Below are 25,904 nucleotides of genomic sequence, written 5' to 3' on the forward strand. Positions count from 1 at the left end.
CCACATGCCCACTATATGCCCTCGCTCATAGTCCATCAACTGCACATACGGTTCACGTCCACGCTGTCGCGGCATGCTACCAGTGTTAAAGACTGCGATGGAGCTCCGTATGCCACGGCAAACTGGCTGACACTGACGGCGGCAATGCACAACTGCTGTGCAGCTAGTGCCATTCAACGGCCAACACCGCGGTTCCTGGTGTGTCCGCTGTGCCGTGCGTGTGATCATTGCTTGTACAGCCCTCTCGCAGTGTCCGGAGCAAGTATGGTGGGTCTGACACACCGGTGTCAATGTGTTCTTTTTTCTATTTCCAGGAGTGTAGATCTTGCCAGACCCTCTCACATGATGGATATAGACTATTCAGGCAATAAATCAGTGGAAGCAGGTGACTGTGAGCCATACAGTGCTTCACTGAATTTTCCGTGCCTTCCCAGTCTCACGATGTCATCGTCCAGTGCAACTGTGGTGCTTTTATCCACTGCCTGGCTGAGCTACAGCAACTGTTGAGGTTTAAACCTGCCATCTGCATTGCCCTCCAGGTAACCTGGTTCCCTGCCCTCCGTGACTATAAGGCATATTACAGCAACCACAGTGACTATAATCGATTGACAGGTGGAGTTTGCGTTTATGTTCTAAACTCAGTCTGTAGTGAACATGTGCCCCTTCAAAACTCTCTTGAAGCTGTGGCTGTCAGAATAAAGATGATGCAGGAAATAACTGTCTGAAATGTATATCTTCATCTAGATGGTGCAGTACCCCTGAATGTATTAGCTGCACTAATTGATAAACTGCCTAAACCTTTCCTTCTTCGGGAAGATTTTAATGCCCATAACCCCTTGTGGGGTGGTACCATAGTTACTGGGCGAGGCAGAGTTGTCGAAATTTACTGTTGCAATTTGACCTATGACTCTTAAATACTGGGGCCGCCACATGTTTCAGTGTGGCTCATGGGAGTTACTCAGCCATTGACGTATCAATCTGCAGCCCAGAACATCTCCCATCCATCCACTGAAGAAGACATGACTACCTGTGTGGTAGTGAGCACTTCCCCATCTTCCTGGCAGTGCCCCAGCATCAGGCACACAGATGCCTGCCCAGATGGGCTTTGAACAAGGCTAACTGGGTAACTTTCACCTTAGCTGTCACCGCTGAATCTCCCCTACATTGTAATATCGATGTGATGGTTGAGCAGATGACTAGCACAATTGTTTATGTCACAGAAAACGGAATCCCTCGCTCTTTAGGTTGCCCAAGGAGTAAGGCAGTCACTTGGTGGTCGCCGCAAATCGTTCAGGCAATTGAAGAGTGTCTGCAAGCTTTACAGCCCGTAAGTGGCACCCTTCCCTGGAGCACATCATAGTCTTTAAATGGCTCTGTGCCAGTGTTCACTACCTTATCGAGCAACAGAAGGAGTGGTGTTGGGAGAGATAAGTCTCCACCATTGGAGGCCACATGTCTTCCCAAGTCTGGAAAAAGATCAAATGTCTCTTTGGGTACCAAGCCTCAATGGCTGTCCCTGGTGTTACCTTAAATGGCGAGTTATGTACCAACACAAATGCGATTTCCGGGCACTTTGCCGGGCACTGCATTGGATAATCACCCCCCAAGGTTTCGCACACTGGAACGGTGGCTGAAAGGTAATGTACTCTAATGCACTACATGCTGTGGTGAATCCTATAACGCCCCATTTACAAAGTGGAAGCTTTTCAGTGCTCTTGCACATTGCACCGACACAGTTCCTGGGCCTGACCGCATCCACAGCCAGGTGATTAAACATATCTCATCTGACTACAAGTGACATATAATCATCATCTTCAACCGGCTATGGTGAGATTGTGTAAAAACGCACTTGATGTGGACAGCTATCACACCATCTGCCTCACCAATGTTCCTAAAAAGCAATGCCACAAGAGTGAGAATAAAACGGATTAAATGTGTAACACAAAACAGAAAGAAAGGAAAAGCCATAAGAATGAAGGGCACACTATGAACACTAAAAGGAACAAAAGAGGACAAGGAAACAACAGAAGAGAGTAAAACATGAAAGCAGATTACAGTGGCTGGCAAGCACGAGAATAGAAAGGGAAAGCCAGTGACTCTGCAACACATTAAAAACTCAACCGTAAAGCACTAGGCTGGAGGACACAGAGGGTCAAAGGATACACTAAACCCTATATAGAAGTATAAAACCCACTCTCACGGATAAAATGTAGAACTAAAGCTGCTGTGGAGTCATTGTGTCCAACACCGAAGGCAGGTTGGTGGGAAAGTTGAAAGTCTGTCACAGAGCGGTTAAATGTGAGTAGTCCAGCAAGAGGTGAACAACTGTCATTTGGAAGCCACATCGACACTTAGGTGGCTTCTCGCTACAGAGTAGTTAACCATGCATTAGCCTCATATAGTCAATGCAGAGCCAGAAGAGGATGACTGATTCCCTGGGAGAGGCCTGCCTGGAAGACTTCCACACATTCATAGCCTCCTTAACGACATGCAGTTTGTTATGTGTGCTGTTATGCCATTCCATCTCCCAAAGCCAGAAAACCCCATGGTGTAGACAGAATGTAGGTCAGCTTCAGAGAATGCCTATCTCATGAAGCAGTTTCCACATCGCCTGCTTGGGAGCCATTCCGTGGTTTATCAGTGGACCCCAGGACACGTCATTATCCCTGGCCATGAACTTGTATGATAGGCAGTTGTGAGAAAATGCAAATCACCAAAATGTAAGTAGCTACTCTTTTTTAAAAAAAATGTGAATTTAACTGTTTAATAATATGAAACAAACACAACTGTATCGTTATAAATCCCACTGATGATACCTTAGAACAGGAGAAGGTGAAAAGTGTACAGGATAAATAAAGTAACTAGCAGCAGGGTAAGGCAGCTTTATTTACAAAACAAATTTTTATATGCTTGCTGCAGAGGATGGCCACACAAACAGACTTGTTATTCATGCCATGCCAGGCATTTCCACATGGCCCATACCAGAAATTCAGAAGAATCATCTGAACATCCATAAAACCATACAACACACAAAATTCAACATATGCAAATGTAACAATCTGGTACCTAAATATTCAATGTAAAAATTAAAAACAGTTCAACCACCACCCAAAAAGCAATGCATTCTGCTCAGAAAATATGGTTAAAATACGAGATAAAATCCCTAGACTCTAAAAAACAAGAGTTGAATTACGAGTTGTATAAAACATATTTACAACTCGCAGACACCATAAATAATATGAAAGTTTTCTCCCATCTGGTCAACAGGGTCGAAAAGCTTACAAAAACTGCTGCACAAAGAATAGAAACAGTTCATAGAAGAAAGATCAACCAACTCAAAGAACTCCAGTTACAACATATTACCTTTACTCACACACACAAATTCTACCCAAGATTAGTGAACCTTACAGACACACAGTTAAACAGTAAAGAAAGACAGCTGTTGGAGAAAGGATGAAAATACAATCTAAATTCAGAAATAGATGAAGGTTACTTATGAAATCTAATTATAGAAGCATAAAGTGTTTTGACAAGGGATGATAGGAATGAAAATAGCAGTGTCAGCATTGGATTAACTAGAGAACTAGTAAAAAAAGAAATCCAGAATATAATAACCAGCATAAAAATGCAACAACACAAAACAACAAAAACTCAGATCTGCAACACTAGGAAAAATTAGGAGAAAACTACAAAAACAAAATGTTATCATTTTAAAATAATAATTCCAATCCCAAAGAAAGCAGGTGTTGACAGATGAGAAAATTACCAAACAATCAGTTTAATAAGTGACAGCTGCAAAATACTAACATGAATGATTTACAGACGAATGGAAAAACTAGTAGAAGCTGACCTCTGGGAGATCAGTTTGGATTCCATAGAAATACTGGAACACATGAGGCAATACTGACCTTACGACTTATCTTAGAAGAAAGATTAAGGAAAGGCAAACCTATGTTTCTAGCATTTGTAGACTTAGAGAAAGCTTTTGACTATGTTGACTGGAATACTCTCTTTCAAATTCTAAAGGTGGCAGGGGTAAAATACAGGGAGCGAAAGGCTATTTGCAATTTGTACAGAAACCAGATGGCAGTCATAAGAGTCGAGGGGCATAAAAGGGAAGCAGTGGTTGGGAAGGGAGTGAGACAGGGTTGTAGCCTCTCACTGATGTTATTCAATCTGTATATTGAGCAAGAAGTAAAGGAAACAAAAGAAAAATTCAGAGTAGGTATTAAAATCCATGGGGAAGAAATAAAAACTTTGAGGTACGCCTATGACATTGTAATTCTGTCAGAGTCAGCAAAGGACTTGGAAGAGCAGTTGAATGGAATGGATAGTGGCTTGAAACGAGGATATAAGATGAACATCAACAAAAGCAAAATGAGGATAAAGGAATGTAGTCAAATAAAGTCGGGTGATGCTGAAGGAATTAGATTAGGAAATGAGACACTTAAAGTAGTAAATGAGTTTTGCTATTTGGGGAGCAAAATAACTGATGATGGTTGAAGTATAGAGGATATAAAATGTAGACTAGCAATGGCAAGGAAAGCGTTTATAAAGAAGAGAAATTTGTTAACATCGAGTATAGATTTAAGTGTCAGGAACTCTTTCCTGAAAGTATTTGTATGAAGTGTAGCCATGTATGGAAGTGAAACATGGATGATAACTGGTTTGGACAAGAAGAGAATAGAAGCTTTCGAAATGTGGTGCTAGAGAAGAATGCTGAAGATTAGATGGGTAGATCACGTAACTAATGAGGAGGTATTGAATAGGATTGGGGAGAAGAGAAGTTTGTGGCACAACTTGACTAGAAGAAGGGATCGGTTGGTAGGACATGTTCTGAGGCATCAAGGGATCACCAATGTAGTATTGGAGGGCAGCATGGAGGGTAAAAATCATAGAGGGAGACCAAGAGAAGAATACACTCAGCAGATTCAGAAGGATGTAGGTTGCAGTAGGTACTGGGAGATGAAGAAGCTTTCACAGGATAGAGTAGCATGGAGAGCTGCATCAAACCAGTCTCAGGACTGAAGACCACATCAACAACAACAACAACAACATTTTAAAAGGAGACAAGGAGACCACAATATTACTGATACACAAAGAACAATACATTGAAAAAACACAAGAATTCATTTTACAAAATAGCATTACAAATTTAAAATCAGACATGACATTCAGATTAAAGACAAAAGTAAAAAAAAAAAAAAAAAGAAAACACACTCTGAAAAATATTGACATCATATTGGATAACATAGAGAAAAGAAAGTTGTCATAGATCAGTCCCACTGATCTGGTTCTCCAAAGCCAACCAAAAATCCACAAACCGAATCTTCTGTGAGGCCAATACTGGATTTCAGAAACTCCCCCCTCTTCAGAGCTTGCAGGATACATGTTAAAATTTCTGTCTGAAAATTTCAAAGTACAAGAAGACAGAACCATTAAAAACACTACACAGCAAATACAACGAACAAAAGATATAACCCTCTTTTCATTTGTTATAGAAATCATGTATTGCAACATATCAGTACCAGAAATGGTTCAAATGGCTCTGAGCACTATGGGACTTAACATCTGAAGTCGTCAGTCCCTTAGATCTTAGAACTACTTAAACCTAACTAACCTAAGGACAACACACACACTGTCATGCCCGAGGCAGGATTCGAAATTGCAAACTTAGTGGCTGCGCAGTTATTGACTGATGTGCCTAGAATGGCTTGGTCACACCAGCCAGGAGTACCAGAAGTAATAGAAATTATAGATAAGTACCTGAAAACTTATAGTCACCCTCCTGATGAACAGATTAAGGAAATATACAAACTAATAAAGCTCATAACACAACAAAATTACTTCAAATTCAGTAATGAATTTTATTTAGAAGAAGATGGATTACCAATTGGGTCCCCAGTTTCAGAAGCCTTAGCAGATATTTTGGTAAACCACATTTAACAGATCATTTTCACAAAAATATTAGCAAAAGAATACAACATATTATAGTGGTTCAGATACATGGATGACATCCTTTGCTTAACAAATATACCAGAAAGATAAATTGAAAAACTACATACTGACATCAGCAAGATCCATAAAAATATAAAATTCACAATTGAAAGAGAACAGAACAACCAAATTAACTTCATGGATATAACAATAAAAAAACAGAACCATAAGCATATGTTTGAAATTTACCGTAAACCCACAGCAACAGACAATATGATTCCTCAGTCCTCTAACCACCCGCACACACAAAAGCAAACAGCACTTCAACACATGCTCCATAGACTCAACACAGTACCACTTGCCAAAGAAGGCTACCAAAAAGAATGGGACATAATGATGCAGGAGGCACAAAATAATGGTTACAACAGTAACACAGTAACAAAGCTTAACAACAAAATTAAAAGTAAAATAAAAGCAGAAAGCTCCAAACCACAGACAACAACACAACAGAACCAAACACAAACATGTAGTCCCATAACAACTGCACAGGATAATCAGAAAAAGTTGAAAGAAAACAATAGATGGTACACAATGACATACAAACGCAAACTCACCTATCAAACCACCAACATTTTCAAGAGATAAGGAATAAACATAGCAGACACAATAGACAATTCTGTTCAAAAATACACCCCAAAACTGACAAATAACAGAGACATATACCAGAAAGCAGGTATATATCAGCTACAGTGTAACACTTGTGAAGGCAGTTACATAGAGCAAACATGGGAACATCTGATGTCAGATAAAAAAACACATGAGAGTTTGGAAATATGGGACAAACCACATCACATTTGCAGAATGCCTAAGAGAAAATGACCACAAACCAACCACTAGAGACAATGACATAAAATAATTATAATCGACAGTAAAACAACACCTCCTAATAATGCAAGAAAATTACCACATACAGAAAACCAAAGCAGAAGGGAAAATCCTGTTGAATGACCAAGTACACATGCCAAGCCATTCATTATTTAAAATAATAGAATACCATCTGCAAAAAGGATTAATAAAATAATACAGTCCAATATAATAATAATAGAATCCAAAAAATCCATGAGCCCCTCCACAGAATATTGAAAGGAAAAGTCAAATCAGCTGTCGCTGTCACCAAAGTTTTCAACCACTCACTGATAGCTTGTAATCCCCCCTCCACTGCCCCCCCCCCCCCACCCAAGTTAAAACTCGTCAGCTCTATCCCCCTCCCTCCCTCTCTCTCAATCATACGCACACACAGTATAAACATCAGAAATAGAAGTTAGTCTCAAACATATACTTCGTTACATTTGCAACAAATAGGTAAATTTCTCAAAGAAGATGAAACAAATAATAGAGTTGCAATATTTACGTTGAGAAAAACGGTGTACGACGAAATAAATGTATTGAGTGACAAAGGAACAATAGTCGACCAAAGAAGGGGAAGAAATATGGTGAATGGTGTATGGAAGGTGAGAACACAAAAATGTGATTATATGGCAGTGATAAAAGTGGTAGTGTGACCTCCAGACCAGATGTGAGGATAAGCAAATTAGCAAATCATAAGTAATTACTTTTTTTTTACAAAGTGAACTGTTTAATAATCTAAAACTAACAAAATTGTATCATTATATATCCCACTGATGATGCCTTAGAACAGAAGGCGAAACACATATAGGATAAATAAAGTAACTAGCAGAAGGAAAAGGAAGCTTTATTTACAAACCAAAAATATATATCATAGTACCCTGGAATGGGGAATCTATTAAGCACTATCTTTTACATCCCTTCCACAGTAGTATTCCACTGACCACTGAACCTAGAGAATATCACTACTACACAACCCCTGCTTGCTGCCCTTTACCTCATGGCTCATGCCCCTGTAATAGACATAGATGCAAGACTTGTCCCATACATCCTCCCTCCACCACCTACTCCAGTCCACTCACAATTATCGCTTGCCCAATCAAAGACAATGCTACCTGTGAAACCAGTCATGTGATCCAAGAGCTAAGCTGCAACCACTGAGCTCTATTTTATGTTGACACGGCAACTGACAAAATGTATGTGCACATGAATGACAACCAAAATCCTGTGATGAAGAAACAGTTGGGCCAATCAATTGCTGAGCATGCTGCGCAGCATGACATTTGTCATTTCAGTGACTGCTTCACAACCTGTGCCTTCTGGATTCTTCCCACCAACACCAACTTTTCTGAATTGCACTAGTGGGAACTCTCCCTACAGTATAGCTTTCATTTAAGTAACCCTCAACCTTCATTAGTCACTGTCTACCACCAAACTATACCATTCCTTGTTCCCATTCCAGAACTCAATTCCAGTAATGCACCCACAGTTTTTATAGCTACCTCCTTTTCTGATGGCCCTCCCACCCCCCTGCTGACATCTGTCTAATCTCCTGACTCCAACTAGCTGCCATACTCTCTCCCCACTTTGTCCCTGTAACCGTCCACAAGCAGCACATAACTGTCCCCCTACCCTGCTATCTCTCCCTGCCCCATTCTCCTCCTTCCCTACCACCTGTTTGCTTCTCCCACCATGTGCTTCTGCTTGCAGTCTGGTCTTGGGTGCCAGAGCTTGTGTGCTTTTGTGTTTGTTTTCCTTGCTCTGATGAAGATTTGTTATGATTATTAATATGCAGCCAATATGCAAGGTATCAACATTCTATTAAGGAATGGGATTATCATTGTCTACCATCAAAGAAAAGCTCTACAGTTGGGTGCATTTCCTTGAAGAAGCTTCTGGCTTTGAAACATTTAAAACACTGTGGGCTCAATCTTATTTCTGTTATCTCTCTCTGAAAATAATGCTAATAATCAAGAACATATATTTAAGATTATTTCTATTTTCTTTCATCTGTGATCAGATTCTACATATTTCAAAAAATTTACTTATTTTCAGTTTTAATATCTATTGAGCAATAGTGACTGTTTACTAGCACTGAAGTTAACTAAATCAAAACAATAGTTGTTAGCAACACTATCCCACAAGGATTTTTGTGCATGATCTTTCACACAGCACTGAAGATGAGCTCCCACTGTCGTATTTGTAGTCCTCTACTATTTCATGTTTCAGGTTCAGAACCCACTAAATTATTGAGATGTTCATCATCATGATTATGGTTCAAGTAAGGTTAAACCCTGTAATGGATAGAATGGGATCTTCATTCCAGATGACAATAGAAAATATACCGTAGGTGTTATGTCACATCAATAGTTGTGATACAAGCCGTTCAGAAGCTGTACAGTTTCAGAGGATCAGCACCTGAAATTACTGTTGACAGTTCCGTACTTAAAATGGATAGCCAGAAGTTTCTTTTATAAGTTCAAAATTATGAGCTCACTAATCTTTAATCATGTCTTTAAGATCCTGTTGGGGATGACCAGATCTCTTACAGTTTCTAATGATGTATGCAGACAGGTACTTAGTATGGACATCTGTGGAGCACAATACTTATTATCTCTTCAGAAAGTAAATGTGCACACAATACAGATGAAGTGATCAAAAGTTGTTTCACATAGAGTTAAGTAAAACACGGCAAAGAATGGTTGTTGTAAACACAAATATTACTAAACAAAACTGAAACACACACATAATGATATTTATTGCTCATAATTGTAAAATAAGTTCTCTCAGCCTGACTTAAATGAATGGAGAGGCAACACAAATAGTTCCCAAGAGTGGTCTAGAATGCAGCCAAGTTAAACTGAAGCCATACCTGAAGAAGATTAACAGCAGAATCAAGAAAGTGGAGTGAATGTAGGCCGTAAACAGATTTGTTCTACGGTATTAATGAATTATGTTAATTTATTATTAAATTTACAAAACCTGTGAGCCAGAAGGCTAAGTTTTATTGGCTGTGGATATTGTCATTATATTTTGTTTGTAGCAGTATGTTGCTTCGCATGAGCAGCGTCTATTCAAAAGTTCAATTCTAATTTATGCCTATGCATTGGAAATCAAGGGATTATTATTATTATTATGGGACCCATCTTGCATATTAAAATGTAGTTACTGAAAAATCTGTAATTTGTAATTCAGGACTCTTGCTCATTAGTACTGGTGTCAATAGAAATTAGAAAAATCAGATGATCAAAAGTGTATCAACAGATCCTGGAAATTCACAGCAATATGTCCATAACTGGCACTACAAATGTGGATAAAGTTAAACTAACAATTATCAATATCTGTTAATGCATATAACAAAGAAAGTTGTTGTGACTTACCAAATGAGAAAGTGATGGTAGATAGACACAATAAAAAATACACAAACACACACACAAATTTCAAACTTTCACAACCCATAGATGAAGCAATGTCTGTCTACCAGTGTTTTATCATTTGGTGAGTCACAGCATCTTTGTTTTTTATGTATATTTTTACCATGTTGAATGTTTCCCTCTATTATATTCAATATCTGTTAAGATAGTAAAGTTTACTGAAAAGAGGAAAAATAGCCCTTTAATTTGAAAGTGATCTTTCCTTCAAAATATACCTATTAACTCGTAAGACTTTGCATAAAGTATGAACTTCATCATCAGAATTTTGAAAATAAAGTTACCAAATGGCTTATGAGGATCTTAATATACGGTATGGGAGTGGTGCCACTGCTCCACACTTCTCTCCAGTGCTAAACTAGTGATCCGTTAACATCTTAGAATGCATCCTGTCCGCTAATCCTTTCTTTTAGTCAGATTGTGTAGGAAATTTCTTTTCTCTCCAAGTCCATTCACCCACCTTATGTTCAGTATACATCTGTAGCACCACATTTCAGAAGCTTCTATTCTCATCCTGTCTAAGCTGTTTGATATCCATGTTTCACTTCGTATATGACAACAATCAATACAAATGTTTCCAGAAAAATCTTTGTAACACCTAAATCTATAAACATGTTGTGAATATTGCAGTTCCATGTTGTGAATATTGCAGTTCTCTTTATTTCTGTGTCTAAGAAAATTAGAGAGAAATTTCCCCTCTCTTTTTTTTCGGGCATGTTCATAGCTGTGTTTTCACACAAACCTGTTTCAGCATTTTCTGTACTATCTACATCTACATGTCTGAAGATAGCAAAAAAAAGTGCTGAAAAATGTCTCACTGAAAACAAAGCTACAAAGGTGTCTTGCATAAAGTGCAATTACTCTACAACCTAAGTTTATATTCAATGCTCCAAAATTTCTCTTCTTCAGAAACACTTTCCTCTCCATTGTCTGCCTAGATTTTATATCATCTCTACCTTGAACATCATTAGCGATTTTGCTGCCCAAATAGCAAAAATCATCATCTTTAAGTGTCTCATTCATTAATCTAATTCCCTCACATCACCTGATTTAATTTGACTACATTCCATTATCTTCTTTTGCTTTTGTTTATGTTCATATCATATCTTCCTTTCAAGAACTGTCCATTCCGTGCAACTGCTCTTGCAGGTCCTTTGCAGTCTCTGACAGAATTACAATGTTGTCAGCAAACCTCAAAGTTTTTTATTTCTTCTCCATGTATTTTAATTCCTATTCTGAACTTTTCTTTTGTTTCTTTTACTGGTGGCCAAATATACAGTTCGAATAACGTCACGTATAGGCTACAACCCTGTGTCACTTGCTCCCCAACCACTGCTTCCCTTTCATGCCCCTCAACTGTTATAGCTGCCATCTGGTTCTGTACAAATTTTAAATAGTCTTTCACTCCCTGTATTTCATCCCTGCTTCATAATTTGAAGAAGAGCATTCCAGTCAACATTGTCAAAAGCTTTCTCTAAGTCTACAAATGGTAGAAACATAGGTTTGCCTTTCCTGAATGCATCTTCTAAGATAAGTTGTAGGGTCAGTATTGTCACATGTGGTCCTACATTTCTCCAGAATCCAAAGTTATCTCCTATGAAGTCAGTATCTGCTGCTTTTTGGTCCTTTTATATAAGAATTTGTGTTTGTATTCTGCAACGACAAATTCCTAAACTGACAGTTTGGGAATATTCACACCTCACAGCACCTTATTTCTTTGGAAGTGAAAGTAATACATTCTTAGTGAAATTTGTGGATATTTCACCTGTTTCGTACATCTAGCACAGCAAATGGAATAATTTTGTCATTGTTGTCTCTCCCAATGCTATCGGTAGTTTTGACAGAATGTTGTCTACCCCTGGGTACTTGTTTCCTTGTTTCACTGTGAGTCTTCAGTGCTCAGTCAAATGCTTCTCACAGTATATCTCCCTTGTTACCTTCATCTGTCTCTTCTACTATTTGTATGATGTTGCCCTCAGTTATATCTCCCTTGTATAGATCCCCTATACACCGAGGAGCCAAAACATTATGACCACTGCCCACTGTGATGTCGGATGCCACCTGGTAGCGTTACAGGCATATGACACTCTAAAAACAGTAAGTAAGTGGGAAGCAGATGCATATGGGGATCACCCTAATGAAGATACAGGTCCTCACAGCTTTACTTCTGCCAGTATCTCGTCTCCTATCTTCCAAACTTTACAGAAGCTCTCCTGTGAACCTTGCAGAACTAGCACTCCTGAAAAAAGGATACTGTGGAGATATGGCTTACCCACAGCCTGGGGGATGTTTCCAGAACAGTTTTAATCTGCTAGAAAGTTTCATATCAGTGCACACTACACTGCAGAGTGAAAATCTCATTCTGGAAACATCCCCCAGGCTGTGGCTAAGCCATGTCTCCGCAATATCCTTTCTTTCAGGAGTGCTAATTCTGCAAGATTCACAGGAGAAAATCTGTAAAGTTTGGAAGGTAGGAGCCGAGATACTGGCAGAAGTAAAGCTGTGAGGACCGGGCGTAAGTCATACTATGGTAGCTCAGATGGTAGAGCACTTGCCCACAAAAGGCAAAGTTTCTGAGTTCGAGTCTCGGTAGGGCACACAGTTTTAATCTGCCAGGAAGTTTCATATCAATGCACACTCCGCTGCAGAGTGAAAATCTCATTCAGGAAACCAACAAAGTGATTGTATTGTGAGGGGGCTTCGTGCAGCTTATGTCCCATAAAGCACTTAGGATTATGGATGAAATGGGATGACTGTTGCTTTGTAGTAACCATACCAACATAGTGTAATAGAGTGAGAGGAGCTTGCTGGAGCTTCTTTCAGAAATAATTCACATAGTGTTTTGGATGAAGTGTGATGATTGTGGCTATGTAGTAACTATACCAACAGGATGATAGTATTGTGAGTGGAGTTTTCTGAAGCTCCTTTCAGAAATAATTCACATAGGACTATGAATGAAATGCAATGATTGTGGCTTTTTAGTAACTGTACCAAAACTCGTGGTATTGGTCGGAAAGCTTTTTACAGTTTCTTTTGGAAATAATTCACATAGGACTACGAATGAGATGAGATGATTGTGGCTCATTAGTAATTATACTGGAAAAGGGATAGTATTGTGAGGGGAGCTTCCTGCGGCTTCTTTCAGGAATAAATCACATAGGCTTATGGATGAAATGCTATGATTGTGGCTTTGTAATAGCTATACCAACAGATTGATACTTGAGTGAGAGGAGCTTGCTGCACCTTCTTTCAGAAATAATACACATATGGTTATGGATTAAATGCAATGGTTGTATGTCTTCAGTAACTATAACAACAAAGTGATAGTATTGTGAGGGAATCTTCCTGCAGCTTCTTTAAGAAATAAATCTCATAGTGTTATGGGTGAGATGCCATGTATGTGGTTTTGTTGTAGCTATAGCAACAAAATGATTCTACAGTGAGAGTACCTTTGTGCAGCGTCTTTCAGAAATAATTCACATAGGTTTATGCATAAAATGCGATGGATATGACTTTGTAGTTACTATACCGACAAGGTGATAGTATTGTGAGCTTTCTGCAGCTTCTTTCAGAAATAATTCACATACCATTATGAGTGAAGTGCAATGATTGTCACTTTTTAATAACTATACCAACACTTTGGTTCTAGAGTGAATGGAACTTTTTGCATATTCTTTCAGAAATATTTCACAGCATGCTATGAATCAAATGCAATAATTGTGGCTTTGTAGTAACTACACCATCAAGGTTTATAGTATTTTGAGGGGAGCGTTCTGTGGCTTCTTTCAGAAATAATTCACATGATGTTACAAATTAAATGCAACGATTGTTGCTTTGTAGTAGCTATATGAACAGATTGATTGTTAAGGAAGAGCATCTTACTGCAGATTCTTTCAGAAATAATTCACATAGTGTTATGAATGAAATGTGATGATTCTGGCTTTATGGTAACTACACCAAGAAAGTGATTGTAGTGTGAGAGGAGCTTTCTGCAGCTTCATCCAGAAATAATTCACATAGTGTTATGGCTGAAATGAGACGACTGTGGCTTTGTAGTAACTAACTGTGAAAGTGATTGTAGTGTGAGAGGAGCTTTCTGGAGCTTCTTCCAGAAATAATTATCATAGTGTTAAAGATGAAATGCCATGATTGTGGCTTTTTTGTAACTATACCAACAAAGGGATAGTAATTTGAGAGGAGCTTTTGTCAGCTTCTTTCAGATATAATCTTCATAGGGTTATCGATAAAATGCAATGCTTGTTGCTTGTTGTGGACCTTTCCTACAAGAGAGTGCAAGAATTCAAATACCTAGGGGCACTTTCCACTGTGAACTCGTCATGTGATGCAGAGATCAATGCCAGAATACAAGCAGGAAACCGATCTTTCCACAGCCTAGCACAACTGCTTTGGTAGAAATATCTCTCCAGACAGTTCAAGATTCAACCGTACAAAACCTTTATCCAGCCTCTTGTTCTATATGGCTGTGAGATATGGAGTATCCGGAAACAGGGCTTCCATAAGCTCCTTGTTTTTGAGAGAAAAGTGCTTCGGAAGATTTTTGGTACAGTTCTGGATGCAGATACTGGGGAATGGAGGATCAGATACAATGAAGCCCTTGAGGAACTATACCAGTGGCCCAACATAGCAGGTACCCTCAAAGCCAAATAAATGCAGTGGGCCGACATTATAGCTTGGATGGAGGATCACAGATGGCCTCGGAAGCTCCTGGATTTCACACCTACAGGAAAGAGACTTCCTGGGAGACCAAAGAACCATTGGAGTGGTGGATCCCATGAAGATTTAATCCAAGTGTCAATAGATGTGGACGAATGGCAGATAGCAGCATTGGACAGAATACAGTGGAGGAGGTAACTTGTAGATGTGTGTGGTCTACTGGGCCTGATCACGTAGTAGTAGTAGTAGTAGTAGTATTGCTTTGTGTAAAATTTCAAACAATGTGACAGTACTGAGAGAGGTGCTTTTGCAGCTTCCTTCAGAAATAGATCACAACTGAACCAACAATGTGATAGTAATGTGAGAGAATCTTTCTGCAGCTTCTTTCAGAAATAATTTCCACAGGGTTGTGGATGAAATGCGATGAATGTGGCCTTGTAGAAACTGTACTAACAAAGTTACAGTACTGTGAGCAGAGCTACAAGCAATTCATTTCAGCAATAATTAACGTATGGTAGTGGATGAAATCAGAAGATTCTGGCCTTGTTGTAACTATACCATGAAAGTGATAGCAGTGTGGTAGGAGCTCCCTGCAGTTCCTTTCAGAAATAATACTCATAGGGCAATGGATGAAATGTGATGATTCTGTCTTTGTAGTAACTGTAGGATCAAAGTGTAGTAGTGTGAGTGGAGCTTTCTGCAGCTCCTCTCAGAAATATTTCAGGTAGTGTAATGGATAATATGCAATGATTCTGGCTTTTATGTAATCATACCAACAATGTGAAGCTGCTGTGGTATGAGCGTTCTGCTGATTCTCTTGAAAAAAAAAAAATTCACATATGGAAATGCATGAAATGCGATGATTCTGGCTTTGTAGTAATCATACCAACAAAGTGATGCAAATGTGGGAGGAGCTTTCTGCAGCTTCATTCAGAAATAATTCGCATAGGGTTATTCATGAAATTCAATGACTCTGGCTTTGTAGTAATCATACCAACAAAGTGATGCGAATGTAGGAGGAGCTTTTTGCAGCTTCTTTCAGAAATAATTCGCATGGTGTAATTGATGAAATGTAATGATTCTGGCTTTGTAGTGTGACGCAAGTGTGGGAGGAGCTCTTTGTAGCATCATTTAGAAATAATTCTCATAGGGTAATGGATGAAATGAAATGATTCTGGCATTGTTGTAATCATAGCAACAAAGTGACACAATTGCGGCAGGACCTTTCTGCAGCTCCTTTCAGAAATAATTCACATAGGGTAATCAAAGAAATGCAATGATTCTCACTTTGTAGTAATCATACCAAGAAAACAACGCAAATGTGAGAGGCGTTTTCTGCAGCTTTTTCCGGAAAAAAATTCAAATAGGGTAACAGATGAAATGTGATAATTGAGGATTTGTATTAATCATACCAACAGAGTGACGCCATTGTGGGTGGAACATTTTGCAGCTTTTTTCAAAAGTAATTCACATAGGGTAATAGATGAAAATTGATGATTCTGGTCTTGTAGTAATGACACCAACAAAGTAACGCAAATATGGGTGGAGCTTTCTGTAGCTTCTTTCAGAGAAAATGCACGTAGTGTAATGGATGAAATGTTTTGATTCTGGTTTTGGAGTAATCATACCAACAATGTGACGCTGCAGTGGGAGGTTCTTTTGACACTGCCTGTGAGAAATAATTCATATAGTCTTAAGGATGAAATGAGATGATTCTGGCTTCGTAGTAATCATACCAACAAAGACACGGTGCTGTGGGAGGAGATTTCTGCAACTTCTTTCAGAAATAATTCACATAGCATGATGGATGAAATGGGATGATTCTCACTTTGCAGTAATCATATGAACAATGTGACACTGCTGCCTGAGGAGCTTTCTGCAACTTCTTTTAGAAATAGATCAGATACGGTTATGGATGTAGTGTGACGGTTATGGCTTTGTTGTAATGATACCAAAAAAGAGATGCTGCTGCGGGAGGAGCTTTCTGCAGCTTCTTTTAGAAAATAACCACATACAGTAATGGATGAAATTGGATGATTCTGGCTTTGTAATATTCATACGGAGAAAAAGATGCAGCTGTGGGAGACGCTTTCTGTAACTTCTTTGAGAAATAATTCACATAGGGTAATGGATGAAATGCGATGATTCTGGCATTGTAGTAATCATAGCAACAAAGAGATGCTGCTGCAGGAGGAGATTTCAGCAGCATTGTTCAGAAATAATTCACTTAGGGTAATAGATGAAATAGGATGATTCTAGCTTTGTAGTAATCATAACAACAGAGAGGTGGTGAGGTGGGAGAAGCCTTCTGCAGCTTCTTTCAGAAATAATTCACATAGGATAATGGATGAAATGCGATGATTCTGGCTTTGTGGTAATCATACCAACAAATAGACACTGCTGCTGGAGGAGGGACTGCAACTTCTTTCAGAAATAATTTGCATAGGGTAATGGATGAAATGCGTGATTGTGGCTTTGTAGTAATCATATCAACAAAAAGATGCTGCTGTGCTAGGAGCTTTTCTGCAGCTCCTTTCAGAAATAATTCACATAGTGTAATGGATGAAATTCGATGATTCTGGTTTTTATAGTAATCTGATGAAAAAAGAGGAACTACTGTGGAAGGAGATTTCTGCACCTCTTTTCAGAAATAATACACATATGGTAATGAATGAAATGGAATGATTCTGGCTTTGTAGTAATCATATGAACAAAAAGACGCTGCTATGTGAGGAGCTTTTTGCAGGTCCTTTCAAAAATAAATCACATATGCAAATGGATTAAATGCATTGATTCTGGCTTTGTAGGAATCATACAAGCAAGGAGACACTACTGCAGAAGGAACTTTCTGCTGCTTCATTCAGAAATTATTCACATAGTGTAATGGATGATATGCGATGTTCCTAGCTTTGTAGTAACCATAACAAGAAACAGGTGGTGCTGTGAGTGAAGCCTTCTGCATCTTCTTTCAGCAATAATTCACATAGGATAATGTATGAAATATGTTGATTCTGGCTTTGTGGTAATCATACCAACAGAGAGACGCTGCTGTGGGAGGAGCTTTCTCCAACTTCTTTCAGAAATAATTCGCATAGGGTAATGGATGAAATGCAATAATTCTTGCTTTGTAGCAATCATATCAATATAGATATGCTGCTGCAGGAGGGGCTTTCTGCAGCTTCTTTCAGAAATAATTCACATATGGTAATGGATCAAATGCAATGATTCTGGCTTTGTAGTAATCATACCAACAAAGAGACACAAATGATGGAGGACCTTTCTGCAGCTTCTACATCTATATCTACATCTACATCTACATCTACATCCATACTCCGCAAGACACCTGACTGTGTGTTTTTGGAGGGTACCCTGAGTACCTCTATCCGTTCTCCCTTCTATTCCAGTCTCGTATTGTTCATTGAAAGATGTATTGTCGGTATGCTTCTGTTTTTGCTCTAATCCCTGATTTTGTACTCATGGTCTCTCTGCGAGGTATATGTAGGAAGTAGCAATATAATGCTTGACTCTTCGGTAAAGGTATGTTCCCGAAACTTTAACAAAAGCCCATACCGAGTACTGAGCATCTCTCCTGCAGAGTCTTCCACTGGAGATTGTCTATCATCTCCGTAACCCTTTCGAGATAACTAAATCATCCTGTAACGAAGTGCGCTGCTCTCCATTGGATCTTCCCTATCTCTTCTATCAACCCTATCTGGTACGGATCCCACACTGCTGAGCAGTATTCAAGCAGTGGGCGAACAAGCGTACTGTAACCTACTTCCTTTGTTTTCGGATTGCATTTACTTAGGATTCTTCCAACGTATCTCAGTCTGGCATATGCTTTACTGACGATCAACTTTATATGATCATTCCTTTTTAAATCACTCCTACTGCGTACTCCCAGATAATTTATGGAATTAACTGTTTCCAGTTGCTGACCTGCTATTTTGTAGATAAATGATAAGGGATCTATCTTTCAGTGAATTCACAGCACATTACACTTGTCTACATTGAGACTGAATTGCCATTTCCTGCACCATGCGTCAATTCGCTGGAGATCCTCCTGCATTTCAGTACAATTTTCCGTTGTTGCAACCTCTCAATACACCACAGCATCATCTGCAAAAAGCCTCAGTTAACTTCCGATGTCATCCACAAGGTCATTTATGTATATTGTGAATAGCAACAGTCCTATGGATGTCTCTATAGGCCTCCTGGCTCAGCAGCTGTTGTCGCTGAGCACCTGAAGGGTAATTTGGAAAATATTTTGAGCAGATTTCTCCACCATGTTATAGTTCATGGTGGAGATTTTAATTTGCCAGATATAGACTGGGAGACTCAAACGTTCATAACGGATGGCAAGGACAAAGAATCCAGTGAATTTTTTTTAAAGTGCTTTATCTGAAAAATACCTTGAGCAGTTAAACAGAGAACCAACTCGTGGCGATAACATATTAGACCTTCTGGTGACAAAAAGACCTGAACTATTTGAAACAGTGAATGCAGAACAGGGAATCAGCAATCATAAAGCAGTTACTGCATCGATGATTTCAGCCATAAATTGAAAAATTAACAAAGGGAGGAAGATTTTTCTGTTTAGCAAAACTGACAAAAAGCAGATTACAGAGTACCTGACAGCTCAACACAAAAGTTTTGTCTCAAGTACAGATAGTGTTGAGGATCAGTGGACAAGGTCAAAACCATCGTACAATATGCGTTAGATGAGTATGTGCCAAGCAAGATCGTAAGAGATGGAAAAGAGCCACCATGGTACATCAACCGAGTTAGAAAACTGCTGCGGAAGCAAAGGGAACTTCACAACAAACATAAACATATCCAAAGCCTTGCAGACAAGCAAAAATTATGCGAAGTGAAATGTAGTGTGAGGAGGGCTATGTGAGAGGCACTTAATGAATTCAAAAGTAATGTTCTATGTACTGACTTGGCAGAAAATTTAAGAAATTTTGGTCTTATGTCAAAGCGATAGGTGGATCAAAACAAAATGTCCTGACACCACAGATGACAAAAGGGTAGATACCAAAATAGACGACAGAGTGATAGAGAAAAAATTAAAATCACACAAAAGAGGAAAGCCCACTGGACCTGAAGGGATACCAGTTAGATTTTACACAGAGCACGCGATGGAACTTAGCCCCCTTCTTGTAGCAGTGTACCGTAGGTCTCTAGAAGAGCATAGCATTCCAAAGGATTGGAAAACGGCATGGTCTTCCCCATTTTCAAGAAGGGACCTCGAACAGATGTGCAGAACTATAGACCTATATCTCTAATGTTGATTAGTTGTAGAACTTTGGAACACAAATTATGTTAGAGTATAATGAGTTTTCTGGAGACTACAAACCTACTCTGTAGGAATCAGCATTTGTTTTGAAAAAGACGGCCATGTGAAACCCAGCTCTTGCTAATCATCCACAAGACTCAGAGGACCATAGACATGGGTTCACACTTAGATGCCGTGTAGCTTCTTTCAGAAATACTTCACATAAAGTAATGGATAAAATGCAATGATTCTGGCTTTGTAGTAACCTTACTAACAAAGAGAAGCAAATGAGAGATTAGCTTTCTGTAGCTCTTCTCAGAAATACTTCACATAGTGTAATGGATGAAATGCGATGAATCTGGCTTTGTAGTAACCATACCAACAAACAGACGCCAATGGGGGATGAGCCTTCTGCAGTTTCTCACAGAAATGCTTCACAAAGGGTAATGCATGGAATGCATTGATTCTGGCTTTGTAGTAACTGGAAGAACAGAGAGAGGCAAATGAGGGAGGAGCTTTCTGTAGCTTCCCTTAAAAAATTTCACATAGGGTAAAGGACCAAATGTGATGATTCTGGCTTTGTAGTCAGTTCTCCAATAAAGAGACACCTATGAGGCAAGCGCATTCTGCAGCTCCTCTCAGAAATACTTCACGAAGTGTAATGGATAAAATGCGATGATTCTGACTTTGTAATAACCTTACCAACAACGACACGTCTTTGAGGGAGGAGCTTTCTGCAGCTCCTCTCAGAAATAGTTCACATAGGGTAAGGGATGAAATGTGATGATTCTGGCTTTGTAGTAACCATACCAACAAAGAAACAGAAATGAGGGACGAGCTTTCTGTAGCTTCTTTTAAATACCTCACATCAGGTAGTGGATGAAATGTGATGATTCTGTCTGTGTAGTAATCATACCAACAAACATATGTAAATGAGGGAGGAGCTTTCTGTAGCTTCTCTTATGTACACCACATCAGGTAATAAATGAAATGTGATGATGCTGTCTGTGTAGTAATCATACAAACAAAAATTGCAAATGAGGGAAGGGCTTTCTGTAGCTTCTCTCAGAATTACTTCACATAAGGTAATGGATGAATTGCGATGATCCTGGCTTTGTAGTAACGTTACCAACAAATGTACACGTATGAGGGGAGAGCTTCCTGCAGCTTCTCTCTGAAATACTTCACATGGGGTAATAGATGAAATGCAAATATTCTGGCCTCTGTAGTAATCATACCAACAAACAGTCACAAATGAGGGAAAAGCTTTCTTTAGCTTCTTTCAGAAATACTTCACATTGTGTAATGGACACCCCATGAACAATGGACCTTCCCAATCGTGGGGAGGCTTGCGTGTCTCTGTGATACAGATAGCCATACCGTAGGTGCAACCACAACGAAGGGGTATTTGTTGAGAGGCCAGACAAATGTGTGGTTTCTGAAGAGGGGCAGCAGCCTTTTCAGTAGCTGCAAGGGCAACAGTCTGGATGATTGACTGATCTGGCCTTGTAACAATAACCAAAACGGCCTTGCTGTGCTTGTACTGTGAACGGCTGAAAGCAAGGGGAAACTTCCTGAGGGCATGCAGCTTTACTGTATGATTAAATGATGATTGGGTCCTCTTGGGTAAAATATTCCGGAGGTAAAATAGTCCCCCATACTGATCTCCAGACGGGGACTACTCAAGAGGATGTCGTTATCAGGAGAAAGAAAACTGGTGTTTTACGTATCGGAGCATGGAATGTCAGATCCCTTAATCTAGCAGGTAGGTTAGAAAATTGGTGAAGTTCCGTGGCAGGAGGAACAAGACTTTTGGTCAGGTGACTACAGGGCTATAAACACAAAATCAAATAGAGGTAATGCAGGAGTAGGTTTAATAATGAGTAGGAAAATATAAATGTGGGTAAGCTACTACAAACTGCATAGTGATAGCATTATTGTGGCCAAGATAGATACGAATCCAACACCTACTACAGTAGTACAAGTTTATAGGCCAACTAGCTCTGCAGATGATGACTAAATTGAAGAAATGTATGATGAGATAAAAGAAATTATTCAGATAGTGAAGAGAGGTGAAAATTTAATAGTCATGGGTGACTGGAATTCGAGTGTAGGAAAAGGGAGAGAACGAAACATAGTAGGTGGATATGGATTGGGGCTAAGAAATGAAAGAGGAAGCCGCTTGGTAGAATTTTGCACAGACTTCAACTTAATCATAGCTAACACTTGGTTTAAGAATCATGAAAGAAGGTTGTATACATGGAAGAACCCTGGAGATACTAAAAGGTATCAGATAGATTATATAATGGTAAGACAGAGATTTAGGAATCAAGTTTTAAATTGTAAGACATTTCCAGGGGCAGAGGTGGACTCTGACCACAATCTATTGGTTATGACCTGTAGATTAAAACTGAAGAAACTGCAACAAGGTGCGAATTTATGGAGATGGGACCTGGATAAACTGAAAGAACCAGAGTTTGTACAGAGTTTCAAGGAGAGCATAAGGGAACAATTGACAGGAGTGGGGGAAAGAAATACAGTAGAAGAAGAATGGCTAGCTTTGAGAGATTAAGTAGTGAAGGCAGCAGAGGATCAAGTAGGTAAAAATACGAGGGCTGCTAGAAATCCTTGGGTGACAGAAGAAATATTGAATTTAATTGATGCAAGGAGAAAATATAAAAATGCAATAACTGAAGCAGGCAAAAAGGAAATCAAACGTCTCAACAATCAGATCGACAGGAAGTACAAAATGGCTAAGCAGGGATGGCCAGAGGACAAATGTAAGGATGTAGAAGCTTATCTCACTAGGGGTAAGATAGATATTGCCTACAGGAAAATTAAAGAGACTTTTGGAGATAAGAGAACGACTTGTATGAACATCAAGAGCTCAGATGGAAACCCAGTTCTAAGCAAAGAAGGGAAAGCAGAAAGGTAGAATGAGTATATAGAGGGTCTATACAAGGGTGATGCAATTGAGGACAATATTATGGAAAAGGAAGAGGATGTAGATGAAGATGAAATGGGAGATACGATACTGCGTGAAGAGTTTGACAGAGCACTGAAAGACCTGAGTTGAAACAAGGCCCCCAGAGTAGACAACATTCCACTGGAACTACTGACAGACTTGGGAGAGCCAGTCCTGACAAAACTCTTATCATCTGGTGAGCAAGATGTATGAAACAGGCGAAATACCCTCAGACTTCAAGAAGAATATAATAATTCCAATCCCAAAGAAACCAGGTGCCGACAGATGTGAAAATTACCGAACAATCACTTTAATAAGCGACAGCGGCAAAATACTAACACGATTTCTTTACAGATGAATGGAAAAACTAGTAGAAGCTGACCCCAGGGATGATCAGTTTGGATTCTGTAGAAATACTGGAACACATGAGGCAATACTGACCTTACGACTTATCTTAGAAGAAAGATTAAGGAAAGGCAAACCTATGTTTCTCGCATTTGTAGACTTAGAGAAAGCTTTTGACAATGTTGATTGGAATACTCTCTTTCAAATTCTAAAGGTGGCAGGGGTAAAATACAGGGAGCGAAAGGTTATTTGCGATTTGTACAGAAACCAGATGGCAGTTATAAGAGTCGAGGGGCATAAAAGGGAAGCAGTGGTTGGGAAGGGAGTGAGACAGGGTTGTAGCCTCTAACTGATGTTATTCAATCTGTATATTAAGCAGGCAGTAAAGGAAACAAAATAAAAATTCTGAGTAGGTATTAAAATCCATGAGGAAGAAATAAAAACTTTGAGGTTTGCTGATGACATTGTAATTCTGTCAGAGACAGCAAAGGACTTGGAAGAGCAGTTGAATAGAATGGAGAGTGTCTTGAAAGGAGTATATAAGATGAACATCAACAAAAGCAAAATGAGGATGAGGGAATGTACTCGAATTAAGTTGGGTGATGCTGAGGCAATTAGATTAGAAATGAGACACTTAAAGTAGTAAATGAGTTTTGCTATTTGAGAAGCAAAATAACTGATGATGGTCAAAGTAGAGAGGATATAATATGTAGACTGGCAATGGTAAGGAAGGCATTTCTGAAGAAGATAAATTTGTTAACATCGAGTATAGATTTAAGTGACAGGAAGTCATTTCTGAAAGTATTTGTATGGAGTGCAGCTATGTATGGAAGTGAAACATGGACGATAACTAGTTTGAACAAGAAGAGGATGCAAGCTTTCTAAATGTCATGATTCTGGCTTTGTAGTAACGTTATCAACATAGAGACGCCTCTGAGTGAGGAGCTTTCTAAAGCTCTTCTCAGAAATACATCACATACAGTAATGGATAAAATGTGATGATTCTGGCTTTCTAGTAACCAATCAAAGAAACGGATATGAGGGAAGAGTTTTCTGTAGCTTCTCTGATAAACTTCATATCAGGTAATGGATGAAATGTGATCATTCTATCTGCATAGTAATCATACCAACAAACAGACGCCTATGAGGGGGCAGCTTTCTCCAGTTTCTCTTTGAAATACTTCACATAGTATAGTGGATGAAATGTGATGATACGCGGTCTGTAGTAAACCTTCCAACAAAGAGACACAAATGAACATGGAGCTGTCTGTAGCTTCTCTCAGAAATGCTTCACATAGGGTATGGATGAAATACGATGATTCTGGCTATGTAGGAACCCTAACAACAGATAGATGCCTATGAGGGAGGAGCTTTCTGCAGCTTCCCTCTGAAATACTTAACATAGGGTAATGGATAAAAATGATTATTCTGGCTTTAGAGTAAGCATACCAACAAAGAGACACAAATGAGGGAGGAGCCTTCTGCGGCTCGTCTCATAAATACTTCACATCAGGTAAAAGATGAAAAGTCATGATTGGGTCTGTGTACTAATCATACCAACAAACAGATACAAGAGAGGGAGGAGCTTTCCGCAACATCTCTCAGATATACTTCAAATAGGGTAATAGATGGAATGCGAATATTCTGCCTTTGTACTAACCATACCAACAAAGAGACGCAAGTGAGAGAGGAGCTTTCTGTAGCTTTTATCTGAAATACACCACATAGGGTAAAAAATGAAATACGATGATTTTGGCTTTGTAATAACCATACCAACAAACTAATGCAAATGAGGGAGGAGCTTTCTGTAGCTATACTCAGAAATACTTCACATAGGGTAATAGGTGAAATGCGATGATTCTGGCTTTGTAGTAAACATACTAACAATCAAACGCAAATGAGGGAGGAGCTTTCTGAAGATTCCATCAGAAATACTTCACACCAGGTAATGGATGAAGTGTAATGATTGTGTCTGTGTACTAATTATACCAATAAAAGATGCAAGTGAGGGAGGAGCTTTCTGCAGCTTCTATCAGAAATACTTCACATAGGGTAATAGATGAAATGGGATGATTCTGGGCTTGTAGTAACCATACCAACAAACAAACACAAGTGCGGGTGGAGCTTTCTGTAGCATCCCACAGAAATATTTCACATCAGGTAAGGGATGAAACGTAACCATAGTGTCTGTGTACTAATCATACCAACAAACAGATGCAAGTGAGGGATGAGCTTTCTGCAGCTTTTCTCTGAAATACATCAAATAGGGTAATAGATGAAATGCAATGATTCTGGCTTAGTAGTAAACTTACCAACCAATGCACGACAATGTGGGAGGTGCTTTCTGTAGCTTCCCTCAGAAATACTC

The sequence above is a fragment of the Schistocerca gregaria genome, unplaced genomic scaffold (genome assembly GCF_023897955.1).
Source record: "Schistocerca gregaria isolate iqSchGreg1 unplaced genomic scaffold, iqSchGreg1.2 ptg000177l, whole genome shotgun sequence".
Lineage (NCBI taxonomy): Eukaryota > Metazoa > Arthropoda > Insecta > Orthoptera > Acrididae > Schistocerca > Schistocerca gregaria.